This window comes from Numida meleagris, chromosome 5, assembly GCF_002078875.1.
Source record: "Numida meleagris isolate 19003 breed g44 Domestic line chromosome 5, NumMel1.0, whole genome shotgun sequence".
NCBI classification, from domain to species: Eukaryota; Metazoa; Chordata; class Aves; order Galliformes; family Numididae; genus Numida; species Numida meleagris.
In genome coordinates, this window is record NC_034413.1 from 23,105,258 (window position 1) to 23,120,502 (window position 15,245).

Consider the following 15,245-nt stretch of genomic DNA (forward strand, 5'->3'; position numbering starts at 1 on the left):
CAGGCCCTAAGCTGTTATGTCTCTGTATACAAACACGTTTCTGTGTCTGTGTGAATATGTGCTGACGTGTGGATGCATATAATGCTTTGTGTATGTTTGCATGTAAGTGTGTACTTACATACACGTCCTCACAAACACAAATATATATTTAAGATTTACTGTTCTGGAAAATCTAGTGAATAATGTAAATGATTAAAGCAGATGCCTCACAGAAAATATTGTTCAGACCTCCTCATTTAAATTCAGCCTCTTATTCACACTTGGTAATACACTCTGCCGAATGAATTATGGATTCCTGTTTTTATCTTGCACACTACACATGAATGTTTGATAAAGATTGTTTCCAATATTATATTTTGTCAGAATGCTCATCTAAAATTCAGTCAGAAATGCTTTCCAGTAATTATGCATTGACTTAGCACTAACAAAAAAAAGAAAAGAAAAAAAAAGAAAAGAAAAAAAAGAAAGTAAAATGATATTATCATTGTTTTTCCTGAATATTTGTGCTATGTAAGACTGACAGGATTTGAAGACAAAATTCCTTATTTTTACTCCATCCAAATGAAGAGAAGGCAGCTACAGTGTTCTTCACACCGCTTTACAAATGCTTAAGCCTCACTGCTTTGTCTTGTGAGGAAAAAGGCTGCTTTTATGCTAAATTATTCCTAATGACTTTGTGAAGTGGATTAATATCCAGAAGGGATCTGGATTCACACTGGAGAAATATCAAGCAATATCTAATTTACCTCCCTGGAGAATCAGGATAGACTTATTATCAGATTCCTAGGAAAAAAAAAAAAAAGAAAAAGATGCTCTAGTGTCCATAATAATTTTTGTATTTATTTTCTTTTGCTGTTTGTGAAATTGCAGCTTCTGAAGAAAGAGCCAACAAGAGAGAAAAAAATGTATTTTTCTCTTTCCGCTGGAAACCTATGTCATGACCTATAATGCTACCCAATCTTCCCCTTCTTTTGTGCAGGGTTATCTTCAATTCTAGCAGGCTGTTCTGTGGTCAGATATCCAGAAGAGAAGGTTTCTAGTTATATCTTCATTCACAAGGAGACCACCACAATAGGCATGCATTCGCAGCTTGGAGCTGTAGCTGCTAAGAACCTGTTACTTACAGCATGTGTTTGGGAAGGAGCATTACTGGAGATTACCTCTAGTCTAGTTCCATGACCCCGTGTCATGAACTGACATGCATAAGTACACTGCTGCAGTGCGTTTCCTGCATAGCTGCATTTGGGAGGAATCTAGTGCTCTCCAAGAGCCAACCGCAGTGCAGGGAATGGGGAAACTGAAAGACTCACTTTAAAAGGATAAGCCCCATCTGAACTAAAATGCAGGCCTAGATTCACCCACTGAATCCAGCAGGCATAGGATCACTCCTCAGATGAAGTCACAAGTTTTTCTTTCCTTCTGAACTGAGGTAGGAGAGACTGAGGCACAACTCAAATGTGGTTGCTGATGTGAACTTTCTGTGCAGGAAGCATTGTAATTCTGTGGTAACTCATCTTCTTGACTGCATGTTACTCTTAGTTGGGGAAACATGGGAAATTGTCTATATGGGCAACATAGTCACTTTAATTCTCTCAATCTGTCATGCAAAAAAAACCCCAAAACACCGTGTGTGTTTTAAAAACTAGAGAACTTGTGGACTAATACAGGAAGGCTGCCTTTCCCCTCTAAAGGATAAGCAGAAATAATTGAATCATTTCTGCCTTTCTATCTGCCTCTCCAAAACCTTCCTGCTGCACATTTAGCTGGAAAGTAGCTTGTACTCCTCAGCATATGGTCAGCTGTGAGGCAACAAAACCAATTCTCTTTATAGAGAGACCCCACTTCCTTTTCCAAGTGCAAATCCCATTCCTTCATTTCTGTTCACCTGCACATTCTCCTCTTGTTACTTGAAATCCTTTCATGATTGTATTGAAAGCTCAAAATGCAGTGCTAAGAAAAGATTTGATCCATAGTGGAGTGGCCCAATGTTGACAAATTTCAAACATTTTATATAATAAATCACATAAAGCAAAACATTATTAATCTGTCTTGGATATATATATGCTCTCTATTACCAGAAGAACTAGGCATTTCCTAATTTTCTCTCACAGTCAGTCCTTACAACATACTATAAATGCTATAAACATCTATAGAGCTGGTAGGAAAGTGCTGTACAAGCAATGACTTGTCTAAGGTCACACATATACACCACCCCAGAAAAAGTGCTTGACACAGTGGAATGAAGTCATGAATAACCGAGAACATATGGATGAGGGAATTAAGTGCACTCTCACTAAGTTTGCAGATGACACCAAGCTGGGGGGAAGTGTTCATCTGCCTGAGGGAAGGAAGGCCCTACAGAGGGATCTGGACAGGCTGGATTGCTTAGCTGAGGCCCATGGGATGAAGTTCAACAAGACCAAGTGCTGGGACCTGCGCTTTGGTCACAACAACCCCGTGCAACACTACAGGCTTGGGGCAGAGTGGCTGGAAAGTAGTACAGAGGGAAAGGATCTGAGGGTGTTGGTTGACACTTAGCTAAGCACGAGCCAGCAGTGTGCCCAGGTAGCCAAGAAAGCCAATGGCATCCTGGCTTGTATCAGAAATAGTGTTACGAGCGGGAGCAAGGAGGTGATCATCCCCCTTTACTCAGCTCTGGTGAGGCGGCATCTTGAATACTGTGTTCAGTTTTGGGCCCCTTGCTACAAGAAAGGCACTGAGACCCTAGAGCATGACCAGAGAATGACAATGAAGCTGTGAAGGATCTGGAACACAAGTCTGATGAGGAGCAGATGAGGTAACTGGGATTGTTCAGTCTGGAGAAGAGGAGGATCAGGGGAGACCTTATCACTTTCTACAACTCCCTGAAAGGAGGTTGTGGCGAGGTGGGGGTCAGTCTCTTCTCCTGGGTAACAGCGACAGGATGAGAGAGAATGGCCTCAAATAGAGCCAGGGGAGATTCAGGTTGGATATTAGGAAAAATTTACTTTCAGAAAGAGAGGCTAGGCATTGCAACAGGCTGCCCTGGGAAGTGGTGGAGTCACCAACCTCGCTGGTGTTTAATGAAAGGGTAGATGTAATACTTAGGGATATGGTTTAGTGGGCAATATTGGTGGTTGGACAGTTGGACTAGATAATCTTAGAGGTCTTTTCCAACCTTAATGATTCTGTGATTCTTTGATTCTGTGAATTTCAGCTTAATAACCCAAACAACTTCTCTAAGAAGACAGAGGAGAGCATGAGCACTCTATTTCTTCAGTGGTATTTGGTAGCATTCTCTATGCGTATCTGTATGTAGCGGAAATGCTAAGACAGGGCTTGAAGCAGTAATTAAGCACCTTGTGGGAAGGCAGGGCCAACCCAGGGGAGCTCAGGTGCATGCAGTGCACCTGAGTGATCAGAAGGGGTGGAGCCAGGATCCACCCCTTCCCAGACCTCATTTAAGGATTGGCAGTGGAGGCAAGGTTATCTCTGTAGAGATCCTTGTATGCTTGAGGCCTTTTGAAGGTAAGTAGTTTCTTTCCCTTGGTTCTGTGCCTATTGCTTTTGTGTTTGAGCAAATCCTCGCTTGCTGCAGCCTGGGCTCTTGCTACTCTACTCTTGTTTTTGTGCTTTCCATTGAGTTACACTATAAAATAAAAAAGGTGAAGCTTGTGCCACTGTTTTATATGTATCAGGCTGTGCAATTGTCATTCTACAAAGAATGAAGAATTTCAGTCACTTCCACTTGGTGTATCACATTTCTTTCACAACTGCTGCTATATTTTCCAAATGCTTATCAATTCAGGTAACATGTTGTCTTCTAAATTAAAGCTTGTAAGTAGCTAATAGAGAGTCATATGTTTGATTTTCAGGCTTAATTTGTCAATAATGGTTTTGATAGGCATTTCTGTTTATTTTTATTTTGAATTAATTCCTATAGTTAGGGAAGACCTAGACATCTGCCATAGTAGGGAAGGAGTAGTTTTTTATGTTGTGATGAAGTGTGAAGGATTATCCTAAATATGTGGCATATATCTTATAATTGATAAGGCCTTCTTCTTAGAAGAGGAGAAAACAACTTCTAGCTGCAAATTTCTTAGCTGGCATATCTTTATCCTACCCTCTAATACTTCTTCCTTGAATTCTTTTCACATTACTTACCAACCTTAGTTAAACTCAGCTGCTTAAGTGCCCATTTTCTCCTCCTTGTCTTGATACATAGGGAATCCTGGCTGCGAGACTCTTTTGGAACCAGTGGAGCTGCCAAGCTTGTGTGATCACTTTTCTTTCTGCAGCTGCTGTGGTGGGAAGCTTAGAAATATTTAAGGTGAGGATGAGTGCTTTTAAGTGATGCAGTAGCCCTAACAACCTTCTGGATGCAACTACTGTACAATATGCTTAATTCTTAGTATAGCGTTGTACTGTAAGCTCTATCATGGAAGACATTAATGCTTTTCTACATAACAATATGACAAGATTTCTGTCTGTGCTTTCCAGAGGCATGTCCTTCAGGGAGTGCCACAACTAACATAACATTAGCATATCTGCTTGTGAGCATACATGTGTCTATCCGTCTGTTTAATAAATGCTTCTCATCAGTTACTCCAGCTAGGGGAATTATTCTGCCTCATATGGCCATCACTATGACATATTTCAAGACAAAATGCTACATACTTGAAGCGTCGAGTCCTTTAAAAAAAGGCACATTTTGTACTACTTTCGGATGTCCATGGATACAAGAACAGATGCCATCAGTATCTCTTAGGAAATAATTAAGGTGCAAAAATAGTTATTGAAGTCAGTATCTTAACCTTGCAGGCTACAGAAGTCATTGTGTCTGCAGCTTAGGCCTGATCTACCCTAGTGGTGTTACAGGAAGACTTCACATTAAATAGCTATGATGTTTGCTAAAGCTGTTATTGGCATTAATCAGGCGTTTGGTATCAAAGCAAAACATCCCACAGTGTCTCATGAAATGCCTAGCGTGAGACAACATGTTGAGGTCAATAAATACTTCTAGCTGTGGGTCTTATGTATCTGAATAGATGACCTGTGTATACTCAAATAGAGTTCACAAGCAGTGAAAAAGACCAGGACTTGTTTCTTGAGGGTTTTTTTTTTAAGTTGCATCTCTCTGTATCTTTCTCTCTTCATTTGGAAATGAAAAAAATATTTCTGGTATTAGGCCAGATCCTCAGATGGAATCTATCCACATTATTCCAGAGAGGAGTGAAATGGAATTAGGGAATTTTACACCAGAAAGAATCATGCCCCACACATCAGTAATTTATCCACTATATTTTTTTGCATCAGTAACTGTAAGAAATCATTATTGGTTCCTCTTCTGCGTATTTGTACTGTGGTTAAAGATGAGTTACTGCACAGTTTGGGTTAATGGAGGCATATTCCCCTGAGACATAAGTACACACTAGCTATAAGATGGGGATGGGTACTTTATTATGGTCTATGACTGATTTCAATGCTGCTTTATCATCTGCCAGCATGCACACACAAACTAATAAGCTATTCACTGCTTTTTGCCCTTGAGGGCAGCTTTCAATAAGGAAAGTCATTGATTTCTACGCAGACCGTGAGACATTCCCTGTATCGTTCTATCCCCAGTGGTGCATTCTGCAGGGGGAACCAGTCATTTTGGTTACACATGTGTACATGCACATATGCTAGCCAGTAATAATCTCTTAGATGCCTGGATATTTCTTATCTCCATTAGAAGAACCATTTCTATTAACCTCTTCTGCAATCTTGTCAGTGTAATTTTTATTAAAAGTGCTGTTATATAGTGCTGAGACCTTATGCAAAGCAGAGGATGCTCTGATCTTTTTCACTCTTGTTTTTTTCAGTTTTTCCTTTTTGTTTTTAGTTTTTGTTCGCTTCTTTTCTCTTCTTTTCTCTTTTACTTTTTTCTTTCCTTTCTTACTTTTCACTTCTCTCCCTTTCACTTCATTTCTTTCCAACAGCATGCTTCTAGTGTATGCATCAGCAGCTGGCCATCACTGCCACTCTGTCACGCAGCCCCAGCAGGGAACTTGGAGTCTGAATTGCAGTAATGTGTATAATCATAGCCAGTGCCTTTTAGGTTACTTGTATTTCTCCTAGGCCTGGGAGTGTTTCTGTTATGGCATTCTGTGGTTCTGCCTTCAATTTTTTTCTTTTCCATTTTATAGCCCAGGAGTACTTAAAGTTTGCAAGCTAGCTCACCGTATCTTAAGATATAAAAGACACGATGTGGACTATTGTGGTTTTAATCGCTGTCACTGTCTTTCACTATTCCTCTGATACTATGCTTTAAATTTACCAATATAACTTCCCAAAGCTGATAAGAGCAAGAGATGCAGATGTTAGCCAGTATGAAGAAGAATAATTCAGATTTTAGAGGGAGCATATTGATGTCCTCCATCTGAGGATCTGGCATTTTGAAGATATCTCTCATTTCATTTACTCGTCTGTTCAGCAAGCTGTCCTTGGGGAAAATAGCTGATGTACCAGGTAGGAAGATGTAAGGAGCAGAGCTATGCAGCCGCTCATCTTTCCCTCCTGTCCCCTCTACAGCCACCTGGCGAAAGTGGCAGAGGGAAGAGTACCCAGCTTAGTACCCAGTACCCCATAATGCTTGAGGCACCGAGAGCATCCTGACCTGTCTGGAAAAGTGGCCTGTAATGGCCAGAAGCATATTCACTTCTTCTGAAATCCTAGTAACAATTTCTTCTGGGCCCCTTGGGCACAGAACATATGCTGACCTAGGGAATCTTCTTCCAATGGAGTAAAGCAGTTTTTAACATTTTTACATTCTACATACACTTTTAAATTATTCCAAGAATTTCACAGTATCTATAGCAAAGCTAAACCTTTAAATATAACAACTTAAACTGTTCTAGGCAGAAAGTCATCTCTGCTGCAGGTAAGGACTCTCTAAAGTATTTTTTCCATAAGAAAGAGCCAATTTCATTTCAGATCAAAATATCGAAATGAAATAAGCAAGATGCTTGGGAAGTTCTCATTCAGAGCTTTCTGTAATTCCCTGAGAGCACTGCTTAAAAAGCCTTGAAATTATACCTTTGCTTTAGAAGGTCCACAACACAAAAAAATTCTGATCAGCATTACTGCAGAAAGTAAGCTGCCAATTATTTTCCAGCAATCTCTAAGCATTAATTAGTGAGTTGAATTATGTTTCGTAATATACACAATCTTGCTAATAATTGAAAGTATATATGTAGCCTATATTAAAAGCTACAACATTCAATTGATAACTATATCTTTTCCATGATAACACACTGCATTTGCACAAAACAACATCAACTTCATCAAGTTGGTGGGCAGACTGCAGTCTTTGATTTTTCTTTTCCTGTAAGGGAGGGATTTTTAAGTGTTAAAATGAAGGATTTGAAAGATTAGTTTTTACATTATGAAAATTCTTTCAATTGAGGGAAAGATGCTTCGAAGTGTAGGAAGTACATACACGTTCTAAGATGTGTTTGGAAATCCAGACAGAAAAATGCATATGTGGTTAATTGGTGTGTGCAGTGGATTGTAAGCAGCTAACTGCACATCCCTGTGCCATGAGATTATAACATATGGTTCTGGTTATTGCAATGTAAGTTTACAATGTAATTTTTATCTAAGGGCCTGACTGTGAGGATCTCCTACTGTGTCATATTGCATGGTCAGGTGGTCATCTCTGACCTCAACAATATGAGTTCGTAGTTTTAATAAGGAGATTTTGATGTTCTGTTTATTGAAGTTAGAGGAAAAGAATACCTGTTTAGATAGGAATGAGGAAAGAGATGTTTGTGATGTTGTTGTTGAGAAAGAGGAAAAAAGTCAGAACTGTCCCAGCTCATAAATTGTTAGTAGAAATCTGCTTCTCCAAAGTTAATATTGAAAGATCAGTACTTCTTGACATTGTCTCTAAGCAAAGCGGCAAGTCTCTGCCAATTAAACCGTTGTGAAAAGCCCTTAAACAAAGCATCCCCATGCCTGACTAACAACTCATATCTCAATGGCTTTCATAATTGAAAGTAGAAGAGATTTAAATTAAGGAAATATTAATGAATGACAAAAGATTTATTTTGTCTGTTTATAATGGAATGAAAATCTAGAGGTTGTCTCCCCTAGTCATGTGAGAGCAAAAATGTAAATACCTGTAAGAACATACATTTTAAAGCACTAACTGCACAGCCTCAGACAGTTTCCATCTGGAAAAGTATCTTGCATCCTTCAAAGACAAATCTGCCTTATTTTCCTATTTTATCTAGATTTATTAAAGATGTTTAATTCTAGCACTGTTATCAGTTAACTTCTATTTCATTGGATCTGGGGGTAAAAAGCATTGGAAATTCATAATTTGGTCCTCCACCTAGGACACATGTTCCAATTTCCCTTTCTGCTGCTCACATGTGCAACAGGGTGCAAAGGGCTCTGGTGGCTCTGTTTAAGGTTCTCCTCATTTCCATGGGGATTTGTCACTCTGCTCTTGAGTGACAGCAGCTCTTTAGTACTCAGCTGTTAGGGGAGAAATGAAGAATCACATGTGTCTTCTGAGAAAAGTCTTTAATCAGTTGCTACAACTCAAGTATTACTACTTAGGAGTATTTCTAGTTGAGATGATGAATGAGTGCCAAGTCAAATAAATGCATCCTAATGCACATGTCCTGCTGTTAGGAAAGTACCATGTAGAGACCACAGATGTCAGTGTCCTTTCTTCAGTGGTTGAGTGAAAGTGTAGTGGTAGAAAAATCATCTACACAAATAACAGAATATTTGACAGAGGCTGATCACTTCTGTGATATTGCATAGTCTGTGATCTCCTCTTTTTACCTTGTCTTCCCTTACTATCGATCTTGCCTCCTATAAATAAGCATCATTGGTTAGAACCTGCTAACTGAATTTTTTTTTTGCGTAGGTTTAAACAGGCCTTTGCTGTTATGCTTCACAATAAACCTTTGTCAGAACACAGCTATTGTTTCCTACGCTCTGTGTATTCTTGTGTCAGTTTAGAGTTGTGGGGGTGAGCAAGCTTTAAGGAAACGCTGGCAGTGAAATGCCAGGCTGAGTGGTCAGCCATACGCCAAGCAGCAAAATGGTGAGAGCTGCAGTCACCTCTCTTACTACTTGTAGTCCAGCTGAAGCAATGGCTTAAGCTGGTGGATCCTGCCCTTGCTGATAACAGAATGCAGCATGTTTCTTCCTCCCATTTTGGAGCAAACTGGGTGTCAGAGAATAGCAAGCCTCTCACTTAAATTTAATCTCCCCAAAGTGCATTTTATACGCAGTCCCTTGCTCAGAATGTTTTGAGCAGAAGCTCACCCCTGCTAGATAAGCTCTTTTGACTGAAATTGCAATCAGTTTCCAAGGTCTACAGAAAAGGCATTTGGATTTAGCTGGAGAAAGATTGCATTTTATCTTTTTTTTTTCTTCCCTTCCCCTTCAAACAGCAACTGAGTACTGAGTGCAGTGGGTTGAACTTCAGTGAGGATAAAACTGCTGGAGAAAATGGTCTCACCTGAACCGTTTGCCATCAGTGAGCTTTTGGATCTCATAGAAGCCCTTTCCCTGCAGGTTGTGAAAGATGAAGGCTAACTCTTCAAGGATTACTCTCTTATCAGGCTTCTGATGTCTGAGCCTGGAAAATGTGATCTGTGACCAGTGGAGAAGTGGCAGAAGATCTTCATGGAAGTTCCAGAACTGTCATAGCTGTAGGCTGTAATTGCTCTGTAATGAGTGTCCTAATATTGACTGCCTTTGTCCTGAACTGCTTTTTCTCTTAAAGGGAAAAAATCAGCTTACTTGTTAATTTAATATCAGGTAGAATGTTTTAAAATGGGGAAACAATAGCTTCTGAAATCTGCTTTGCATTTAATAAAATGAATGTTTCAACATAATTTTTTTAAACATCTCTCATCCTCTCAACTGCATTAAGGATTAGGCTGTGTTGTGTCCTCTGCTACTGATATGCATTTTTCACAGGCATCAGATCTTTTGCACAGTAATGTTGATTTCTTAGTAGAAAATAGTAACTTATTCATAAGGTGTGCTTGGGTTTTTTTAATCCATTATTTTAGAAACATTAATGTAACAATTACAGAGTTAAAAAATATTTTTAGAATCCAGTGGAGGTGCGTTATAAGTAGACATTAGACTCACAAACTTGATGTTAAGATGTTAGATGTTATAAGGTAGAATTGCTCTCCTGACTTCAGAGAAGAAATGCTGATTTGTAGCTGATAAAGAGCTGGCTTCAGTCCTGGGAAGCACATGGTTTGTCCTATCCCTGTGCCAATGCAGGACTGCTTCAGAAAGCATGCATTTTAACGTTATGTCAAATTATTCTTCTGTTTTTTGTGTGACAAAGTTTTATCTGTTTTCCTGGTTGATTTTTACACAGTTGAGCAGATCTCAGTCTTGGTGAAAGTGACTGGAATTTCCCCTTTATCAATTTCATCAAATTATTTCTCTTTCTCAGTGTCAGCAGTTTATGGGCAGGTTCAGCCTGGCTCTGTGACTAATGGGGTGGGGGGACCCATGGACCCATGCCCCAGGAAAGGGTAGGGAGGTGGGCCTAAAAGCAGAGCAGTGGCAATTGTCTGAGGAGGAAAGCTAATTTACTAAATAAGATATCGGAATGCAAGATAACACAATATAATACAATATAATAGGGATTGAAGCTAATAAATCAAATAAAATGAGAGAGAGTGTCTGAAAACCAAAGGCCTTACTTACTCTAATGCTGAAGGTGAGATGCTGCTGAGATGAACAGAAGGGGAAGAGAGAGAGCGGCTCTTGATATGCGAACAGTTTTTACCTTTCCCTCTGAATGGGAAAATGGAGACAGAACAACAAAGTCCTCTGGGGTATGTAGTTCTTCTCTTCTGAGAACCAGGTACCCAGAACTGTCCATGATCTGCAGAACTGGAGCATTAACTCTTTAACTGCCAGCGTGGTACATGATGTTATGATGTGTAATACTGATAACCAAAAATCATGAAACTATGAAAATCATAAAACCATGACATTCCACCCTGTATTCTACATCCTGCTTAATATATACAAACAATAATTAACAAGCCATGACACTCAGATGCTGTAAGAATTCTTCCCTTGCCTTGCTGAAGAACACTCTTCAGGAATCACAGTCTTCCTCCTCAATCATGGTCCAGTGATGTAAGCTTGGCTGGTTTGGAAGTACCAAACAACTTTGCCCCTGTCCTCACGCTGCTTGGACAGCATGCTGTGTGTGCCAGGGCAGGCCACATCCATGGGGGGTGGCACAGCTATGCATGTTGTAGTTTCTCTGTTATTGGTGTTTACTGTGTATCAACTGTACCTACAAGTGTACCTACAAGTAATCTCTTGTAGTAGTCCTATGTAAGAGTAACGCATTAAATGATAAGAAAAATAAAGACAAGAAAGGTTTACTGGCACTTCCAGCCTATTTCAAATGTATTGTCTCCGCAAAAACCTTGTTAAGTTTGGGACATCTGCTCCCAGTAATAGAGCTGGAAGATGTGAAAAATGATTGAAAATGAATGAATCCAGGTTTTGTTTCAATAGGTGAGAGAGGTGTTTGTGCCTGACTGAAAACTGGAAGCAAATGCTTTGCGCAACCTGGTTTTTGTGCTTCAGACATAACAACAGCATAAAAAAATATTTCGGCCTGTGAAATGATACATTCAGAGAAAATTGCATGCCACCTCTATGTTGTGTTTTCAGTGCACTGGCTTACATTTCCATCAGAAGCTTTCTGCCGATGCTGCAGTATTCTTCATAACAGTATGGGTCAATGTGACACAAAAAGCAGTGCTGCTCTTACTAAGGGAACATGACTATAGTATAAAGAATAGAGGCCCATGCATCAGCTCTGGGACTTCATGAGATATAGACTGAGGTATTCAGTTTGATGCATAGTTCTGCACGATCAGAACATTCTCAATTGTACTGAACCCCCCCCCCCCCAGTCCGTAAAGAAGAGTTTTTTCTTGCTCTGGTCAAGAATTTCCTGGTTTTAAAGTCTAACGGCAGGTTAACAGCTCAGGAGCAACAAGGGGTCCAGGAGCCTTCCCTGAAGTGGGGAACTGAAAAGAAACTTGCAGCAGCATGTTCAAGGAAAAAAGTCCGTCTCCTGACAACTTTTGGTCCAGATTGTTCTGATTTTTCCTGGCTTTCAATGTCTCTGGTGATTTTAATTTGCCTTTTCCATGTGAGGCACACACTGAGCTCTATTTTTCTTTTTAAAAATGGGACTTTTCATGACATAGGTTTTCCCAAACACTTGCAGTACTGCTTGGTAATCAGTCACTCTCAGATGACTTCTTAATTATGAGCTTCTGGCAAAATCACAGGCTTATGGAAAAGACATAGGTCATCTTGTGCAACTTACTGGCAATGCAGGATTGTTTGCTACAGTACATCTTATAATGCCTTGTCCTTTCCCTCCTAAATTAAAAAAGCATAGTGGATTCTTTCAGTCCTCTGAATTGACTGACTTAAATCCTGCTGCTGAAATATTTTTTCCTGATGGTCATGAACCCAAATAATCCCTTAAGTTGTTTGAAAATGTTTTAAATTGTTTTCCTATGACAGTTATGTGATGATGAAAAGAAAGGGGGGGAAAAAAAGAAAAGCAGCTGTGAGGTTACAGTGGTTCTTACTAGGTTAGCCATTTTTATTGCTATATCACGATGCTAAGGTTTATTTCTGGCCTACTTATACTATATTTTGGCTATCTTTCCTTCTGTAAGTCCAGTATTACAATTTCCATTTTCTAAGGCTCAAAATCTAAGTTCTAGTGGAAGGTTTGACTAACATTAGTGAGGAAGGACCCTATCTGCACAGTGAGCGCTTTTGGAAATAGCCCCTATCATTTTCCTGGTTACCTGCTTTTCTCTGTGATATGTGGTACCAAAGTTCTGCAATGGAATACCTCCTGGAATTCATTGTGTGGTAATGTAACCTTGCTACTGGAGTCCTTTTTATCTTAGCCTCTGAGTATTCTATTTCTAAGTCCTCACAAAGGAAAGCTTTTTTGTTGTTATTCTCATTGGCTGATAATTTTGTTTTCTCTGACAACGGAAAGAGAGAGAAGAGTTCAAAATATTTTGATGGATTGCTAAAAATACTGATTATTTCAATCAAAACCAAAGGATCAACTAGTTGTTTGTGAATGATGCAACACATTTCAGAGTAACTTTTTAAAGTTAGTAAGTCTAGCAGCAGGGGCTTCGAAGTGTTAACTACATGACCATTAAATTTTCAGGGTAAATGGCTGGAAAAAACCCAGCTAAATGAGGAACCAATTTATGAGAGACCTGAGCTCTTGAAAGGTAGTGCCCAACCTAGAAGGAAAGACTACATATGATATTTTCTTCCTGTTCTAATCCCTTTATCTACTTTTTTCATCAATGTTGCATCAGTTTTACTTTCTTTGATTTTTCTTTGGTGATTTGTTTATTTTCTTTTTCACTCCTACTTTTTTTATTTTCCTTTTCTTCTTCTTCATTATGTATTGTATAAAAACGATGCACGTTTTAACTGAGTTTCTGAGCATCATAGCCTGAATGAGTTTGGAACAACACAAAAAATCACACAGTCTCTAATCATGAGAAGGGAATGAATGATCAATGCATGTAAATCTGTAAAGCGTCATGAAATAAAATGGGGTCGTTGTGCTTCCTATTTTTAAGATTCTTGTTTCTAATTTGAGGTTATGTAGCAGTGTTCACCCTGAATTCATCTTTGACTTAAATCCCAGTGGATTTATACTTAAGGTAGATTTCAGCATGTATGTTTTTTGACTTATCTCTTTATTTGTGAGGAGTCCTCTGTATTTCCACTTTTCTCCTATGTTGTATCTGCTTTAAATTCTAATGTGAGATTTCACTTGCCATCATGAGCAGCGTTGGACAAGGCAAAGAAAACCTGAGCCAAATTGTTGACTACGTAGCACTGTGCCAGATCATACAGTGTTTCTACCAGTGACTGCATCTGGTACTTCACCTTGCTAGTTCTGCAGGTTAGCTAGACAACTCTCATTCATTTTCTATTACTATCTTTAGGGAAAGGTACATCCTCTCCTGCTCCCTCTTGATAGCTTTGTGCCTGAAAATCATTGCAAGAAGGTTTTAAATTAGAAGTCCCTTTATTGATTTTATCTTTCAGCTTATTACATAGCCAGATCAGGAGTTCTTTAGTCCTTATTTTTGTCTTAATAGCTATATCTTAGAGTCAGGTCCCAGCTGGAAAATATACTGTACAAAAGCTTGATAAATTTCTCTGTGATACCAATTTACGTGTATAAGTTTCAGTCTTTCCAGGTAACGGTTGCCCATGTTCTTTCTACTGAAGGTCTGTAAATGAACTTCTGCAGTTCTCTCACTGTAGAGATTACCAGAAATATGCACAATGCAGTCAGAAAACAGTTGTTTGTTTTCAATTTTTTAATTTTATTTTTTATTATTACTATTTTTGAATCAGAGGAATTAATCTTGTAAAGTATGGTCAGAGTGTTTCATTGTTAGGATGAAAAACAAACGTTTGACTTTATCTTCAAATTTCTTCTTTTCCTTTTCTTCCTCTTTGGACCTCTGCAGTTTGGCTTAGAGAACATCTGTGGTTTCTTAACATGCCCATTTCCTGTGAAGATTTGTGCATCGGCATTTTACTGAATTCAACCCTGAATCTAAGAGTCAGTGTATCTTCAAAATTAAGAAAGCCTTTGCAGAGAAAGACCAAATAGATTTTTAAAAATGCAAGTAATTTTTAAATATATTAATATGAGTAAGAGTCACTATTATTAAAAAGGAGTATTTTTCAACTTAAAGCAATATTAATATTGTGTAGGTCTGAACTTTACATTAATCTTCCATAGATGAATAACTGGATATAAATTGCAGTCCACTGTGCCATATCTGTCATAAAGGATTCTGGTATCATAGGGTTTCCTGTGAATATAACCACATACATGTCTGCCATTTGCAGGCACTGGTATAAATGTATTGATACAAGTGACTACAGAAGGTGCAAGACAGTGAAGAATGACATCCTGCATCCTGCACATCACAAATTATTGCAGTCTCCTCGTGCTACTAAAGCAATTGCTGACTGGTTGTGTCCCGTGTGGCTTTGTGTCACATCCTTCTCCCAGATTAACTCTGCTTTCATAAGTAAATAAATAAATGGATAATCAAACAAATAAATAGAAATAAAAGCTTCTGTAAGAAAGAATGGTAGTAAGTGAATGCAGATTCAAT

The 15,245-nt window shown here is 38.9% G+C and overlaps 1 long non-coding RNA gene across 1 annotated transcript; it reads left to right on the plus strand.

The window, feature by feature from the left end:
* On the plus strand, window positions 3,425-10,317 carry LOC110400206. The gene is made up of 3 exons (XR_002439700.1): window positions 3,425-3,507; window positions 4,205-4,309; window positions 9,435-10,317. It is a non-coding gene; the product is annotated as an uncharacterized LOC110400206 (long non-coding RNA).